The following is a 6,708-nucleotide window of genomic DNA, read 5'->3' on the forward strand; positions in this document are numbered from 1 at the left end:
TTTGGATCACATAGTAATGTGGTACCACACTGAAACAGTCGATTAAACCAGGTTTCGATCAATATTTTAGAGGATAACGCATGTTAGGTCTGGGATAGGTCTGGGATTTGCCCTCATCAGACTCATACTTTCGCACACTTCACATACTCCTCGTACAGATCCTGGGTTATTTTCTGGTTTGGGTCACATAGTAATGTGGTACCACACTGAAACAGTCGATTAAACCAGGTTTCGATCAATATTTTAGAGGTTAACGCATGTTAGGTCTAGGTTAGGCCTGGGATTTTCACTCATCAGACTCATACTTTCGCATTCTTCACATACTTGTTGAACACATCCTGGACTATTTCTGGATTGGATCACGTAGTAAAGTGGTACCACACTGAAACATTCAATGAAACCTGGTCTGGATAAATATTTTAGAGGATAACGCATCTTAGGTCTGGGTTAGGCCCGGGATTTGCCCACATCAGGCTCATACCTTCGCATATTTCTCATACTTGATGGCTAGACCCAGGGCTTTTTCAGGATTGGATCAGGTAGTAATGTGGTACCACACTGAAGCAGTCGATTAAACCTGGTTTCGATCAATATTTTTGAGGATAACGCATGTTAGGTCTAGGTTAGGTCTGGGATTTGCTCACATCAGGCTCATTCTTTCGCATATTTCTCATACATGTTGAACAGATCCTGGGTTTTTTCTGGTTTGGAACCCGTAGTAATGTGGGACCACACTGAAAGAATCAATTAAACCTGGTCTTGATAAATATTTTCGAGGATAACGCATGTTATGTCTAGGTTAGGCCTGTGATTTGCCCTCATCAGACACATACTTTCGCATTCTCCACATACTTGTTGAACAGATCCTGGGCTATTTCTGGATTGGATCACGTAGTAAAGTGGTACCACACTGAAACATTCAATGAAACCTGGTCTGGATAAATATTTTAGAGGATAACGCATCTTAGGTCTGGGTTAGGCCCGGGATTTGCCCACATCAGGCTCATACCTTCGCATATTTCTCATACTTGATGGCTAGACCCAAAGCTTTTTCAGGATTGGATCAGGTAGTAATGTGGTACCACACTGAAACAGTCGACTAAACCAGGTTTCGATCAATATTTTAGAGGATAACGCAAGTTAAGTCTGGGATTGGTCTGGGATTTGACCTCATCAGACTCATACTTTCGCACACTTCACATACTCGTTGAACAGATCCTGGGTTATTTTCTGGTTTGGATCACATAGTAATGTGGTACCACACTGAAACAGTCGATTACACCAGGTTTCGATCAATATTTTTGAGGATAACGCATGTTAGGTCTAGGTTAGGCCTGGGATTTTCACTCATCAGGCTCATACTTTCGCGTTCTTCACATACTTGTTGAACGGATCCTGCGTTTTTTCTTGTTTGGATCACGTAGTAATGTGGGACCATACTGAAACAGTCAATTAAACCTGGTTTCGATCAATATTTTAGAGAATAATTCATGTTAGGTCTAGGTTAGGTCTGGGATTTGTTCTCATCAGGCTCATTCTTTCGCATAGTTCTCATACTTGATGGCTAGATCCTGGGCTTTTTCAGGATTGCATCACGTAGTAATGAAGTACAACACTGAAACAGTCAATTAAACCTGGTTTCCATCAATATTTTAGAGGATAACGCACGTTAGGCCTAGGTTAGGTCTGTGATTTGCTCTCATCAGGCTCATACTTTCGCACACTTCACATACACGTTGACAGATCCTGGATTATTTTCTGGTTTGGATCGCATAGTAATGTGGTGCCACACTGAAACAGTCGATTAAACCAAGTTTCGATCAGTATTTTTCAGGATAACGCATGTTAGCTCTAGGTTAGGCCTGGGATTTTCACTCATCAGACTCATACTTTCGCATTCTTCACATACTTGTTGAACAGATCCTGGGTTTTTTCTGGTTTGGATCACGTAGTAGTGTGGGACCACACTGAAACAATCAATTAAACCTGGTCCTGATAAATATTTTGGAGGATAACGCATGTTAGGTCTGGGATAGGTCTGGGATTTGCCCTCATCAGACTCATACTTTCGCACACTTCACATACTCGTTGAACAGATCCTGGGTTATTTTCTGGTTTGGATCGCATAGTAATGTGGTACCACACTGAAACAGCCGATTAAACCAGGTTTCGATCAATATTTTTGAGGATAACGCATGTTAGGTCTTGGTTAGGTCTGGGATTTTCACTCATCAGACTCATACTTTCGCAATCTTCACATACTTGTTGAACGGATCATGGGTTTTTTCTGGTTTGGATCACGTAGTAATGTGGGACCACACTGAAACAATCAATTAAACCTGGTCTTGATAAATATTTTAGAGGATAACGCATGTTAGGTCTGGGATAGGTCGGGGATTTGCCCTCATCAGACTCATACTTTCGCACACTTCACATACTCGTTGAACAGATCCTGGGTTTTTTCTGGTTTGGATCACGTAGTAATGTGGAACCACACTGAAACAATCAATTAAACCTGGTCTTGATAAATATTTTAGAGGATAACGCATGTTAGGTCTGGGTTAGGTCTAGGATTAGCCCTCGTCAGGCTCATACTTTTGCATATTTCACATACTTCATGGCTAGATCCTGGGCTATTTCTGGTTTGGATCACGTAGTAATGTGGTACCACACTGAAACAGTCGATTAAACCTGGTTTCGATCGATATTTTAGAGGATAACGCAAGTTAGGTCTGGGATAGGTCTGGGTTTTGACCTCATCAGACTCATACTTTCGCACACTTCACATACTCGTTGAACAGATCCTGGGTTATTTTCTGGTTTGGATCACATAGTAATGTGGTACCACACTGAAACAGTCGATTAAACCTGGTTTCGATCAATATTTTAGAGAATAATTCATGTTAGGTCTAGGTTAGGTCTGGGATTTGCTCTCATCAGGCTTATTCTTTCGCATATTTCTCATACATGTTGAACAGATCCTGGGTTTTTTCTGGTTTGGATCACGTAGTAATGTGGTACCACACTGAAACATTCAATTAAACCTGGTCTTGATAAATATTAAAGAGGATAACGCATGTTAGGTCTGGGTTAGGTCTAGGATTTGCCCTCATCAGGCTCATACTTTCGCATATTTCTCATACTTCATGGCTAGATCCTGGGCTGTTTCTGGTTTGGATCACATAGCAATGTGGTACCACACTGAAACAGTCGATTAAACCAGGTTTCGATCAATATTTTTGAGGATAACACATGTTAGGTCTAGGTTAGGCCCGGGATTTGCCCTCATCAGGGTCATATTTCCGCATTCTTCACATACTTGTTGAACGGATCCTGGGTTTTTTCTGGTTTGGATCACGTAGTAATGTGGTAGCACACTGAAACAGTCCATTAAACCTGGATTCGATCAATATTTTAGAGAATAACTCATGTTAGGTCTAGGTTAGGTCTGGGATTTTCCTTCATCAGACTCATACTTTCGCATTCTTCACATACTTGTTGAAAGGATCCTGGGTTTTTTCTGGTTTGGATCACGTAGTAACGTGGTATCACACTGAAACAGTCCATTAAACCTTGTTTCGATCAATATTTTAGAGAATAACGCATGTTAGGTCTTGGTTAGGTCTGGGATTTGCTCTCATCAGGCTCGTACTTTCGCATATTTCTCATAGTTGATGGCCAGATTCTGGGCTTTTTCTGGATTGTATCACGTAGTAATGTGGTACCACGCTGAAACAGTCAATTAAACCTGGTTTCGATCAGTATTTTAGAGGATAACGCATGTTATGTCTAGGTTAGGCCTGTGATTTGCCCTCATCAGACACATACTTTCGCATTCTTCACATACTTGTTGAACGTATCCTGGGTTTTTTCTGGTTTGGATCACGTAGTAATGTGGTACCACACTGAAACAGTCGATTAAACCTGGTTTCGATCAATATTTTTGAGAATTACTCATGTTAGGTCTAGGATAGGTCTGGGATTTGCTCTCATCAGGCTCGTACTGTCGCAAATTTCTCATACTTGATGGACTGATACTGTGCTTTTTCTGGTTTGGATCCCGTAGTAATGTGGTACCACACTGAAACAGTCCATTAAACCTGGTTTCGATCAATATTTTAGAGGATAACGCATGTTATGTCTAGGTTAGGCCTGTGATTTGCCCTCATCAGACACATACTTTCGCATTCTCCACATACTTGTTGAACAGATCCTGGGTTTATTCAGGTTTGGATCACGTAGTAATGTGGTACCACAATGAAACATTCAATTAAACCTGGTCTTGATAAATATTTTAGAGGATAACGCATGTTAGGTCTGGGTTAGGTCTAGGATTTGCCCACATCAGGCTCATACTTTCGCATATTTCTCATACTTGATGGCTAGACCCAGGGCTTTTTCAGGATTGGATCACGTAGTAATGTGGTACCACACTGAAACAGTCGATTAAACCTGGTTTCGATCAATATTTTAGAGGATAACGCATGTTATGTCTAGGTTAGGCCTGTGATTTGCCCTCATCAGACACATACTTTCGCATTCTTCGCATACTTGTTGAACGGATCCTGGGTTTTTTCTGGTTTGGATCACGTAGTAATGTGGTAGCACTCCGAAACAGTCCATTAAACCTGGTTTCGATCAATATTTTAGAGGATAACGCATGTTCTGTCTAGGTTAGGCCTGGGATTTGCCCTCATCAGACACATACTTTCGCATTCTTCACATACTTGTTGAACGGATCCCGGGTTTTTTCTGGTTTGGATCACGTAGTAATGTGGTACCAGACTGAACCTGCCGATTAAACCTGCCTTCGATCAATATATTCGAGAATTACTCACGTTAGGCCTAGGTTAGGTCTGGGATTTGCTCTCATCAGGCTCGTACTTTCGCATATTTCTCATAGTTGATGGCCAGATTCTGGGCTTTTTCTGGATTGTATCACGTAGTAATGTGGTACCACGCTGAAACAGTCAATTAAACCTGGTTTCGATCAGTATTTTAGAGGATAACGCATGTTATGTCTAGGTTAGGCCTATGATTTGCCCTCATCAGACACATACTTTCGCATTCTCCACATACTTGTTGAACAGATCCTGGGATTTTTCAGGTTTGGATAACGTAGTAATGTGGTACCACACTGAAACATTCAATTAAACCTGGTCTTGATAAATATTTTAGAGGATAACGCATGTTAGGTCTGGGTTAGGTCTAGGATTTGCCCACATCAGGCTCATACCTTCGCATATTTCTCATACTTGATGGCTAGATCCAGGCCTTTTTCTGGATTGGATCACGTAGTAATGTGGTACCACACTGAAACAGTAAATGAAACGCAGTTGCGATCGATATTTTAGAGGATAACGCATGTTAGGTCTAAGTTAGGCCTGGGATTTTCCCTCATCAGACATATACTTTCGCATTCTTCACATACTTGTTGAACGTATCCTGGGTTTTTTCTGGTTTGGATAACGTAGTAATGTGGTACCACACTGAAACATTCAATTAAACCTGGTCTTGATAAATATTTTCGAGGATAACGCATGTTAGGTCTGGGTTAGGTCTAGGATTTGCCCTCATCAGGCTCATACTTTCGCATATTTCTCATACTTCATGGCTAGATCCTGGGTTGTTTCTGGATTGTATCACGTAGTAATGTGGTACCACGCTGAAACAGTCAATTAAACCTGGTCTCGATCAATATTTTAGAGGATAACGCATGTTATGTCTAGGTTAGGCCTGTGATTTGCCCTCATCAGACACATACTTTCGCATTCTCCACATACTTGTTGAACAGATCCTGGGTTTTTTCAGGTTTGGATAACGTAGTAATGTGGTACCACACTGAAACATTCAATTAAACCTGGTCTTGATAAATATTTTAGAGGATAACGCATGTTAGGTCTGGGTTAGGTCTAGGATTTGCCCACATCAGGCTCATACCTTCGCATATTTCTCATACTTGATGGCTGGACCCAGGGCTTTTTCTGGATTGGATCAGGTAGTAGTGTGGTACCACACTGAAGCAGACGATTAAACCTGGTTTCGATCAATATTTCTGAGGATAACGCATGTTAGGTCTAGGTTAGGCCCGGGATTTGCCCTCATCAGGGTCATATTTCCGCATTCTTCACATACTTGTTGAACGGATCCTGGGTTTTTTCTGGTTTGGATCACGTAGTAATGTGGTAGCACACTGAAACAGTTCATTAAACCTGGATTCGATCAATATTTTAGAGAATAACTCATGTTAGGTCTAGGTTAGGTCTGGGATTTTCCTTCATCAGACTCATACTTTCGCATTCTTCACATACTTGTTGAAAGGATCCTGGGTTTTTTCTGGTTTGGATCACGTAGTAACGTGGTATCACACTGAAACAGTCCATTAAACCTTGTTTCGATCAATATTTTAGAGAATAACGCATGTTAGGTCTTGGTTAGGTCTGGGATTTGCTCTCATCAGGCTCGTACTTTCGCATATTTCTCATAGTTGATGGCCAGATTCTGGGCTTTTTCTGGATTGTATCACGTAGTAATGTGGTACCACGCTGAAACAGTCAATTAAACCTGGTTTCGATCAGTATTTTAGAGGATAACGCATGTTATGTCTAGGTTAGGCCTGTGATTTGCCCTCATCAGACACATACTTTCGCATTCTCCACATACTTGTTGAACAGATCCTGGGTTTTTTCAGGTTTGGATAACGTAGTA

This window comes from Colletes latitarsis, unplaced genomic scaffold (genome assembly GCF_051014445.1).
Source record: "Colletes latitarsis isolate SP2378_abdomen unplaced genomic scaffold, iyColLati1 scaffold0018, whole genome shotgun sequence".
Taxonomy (NCBI): Eukaryota; Metazoa; Arthropoda; class Insecta; order Hymenoptera; family Colletidae; genus Colletes; species Colletes latitarsis.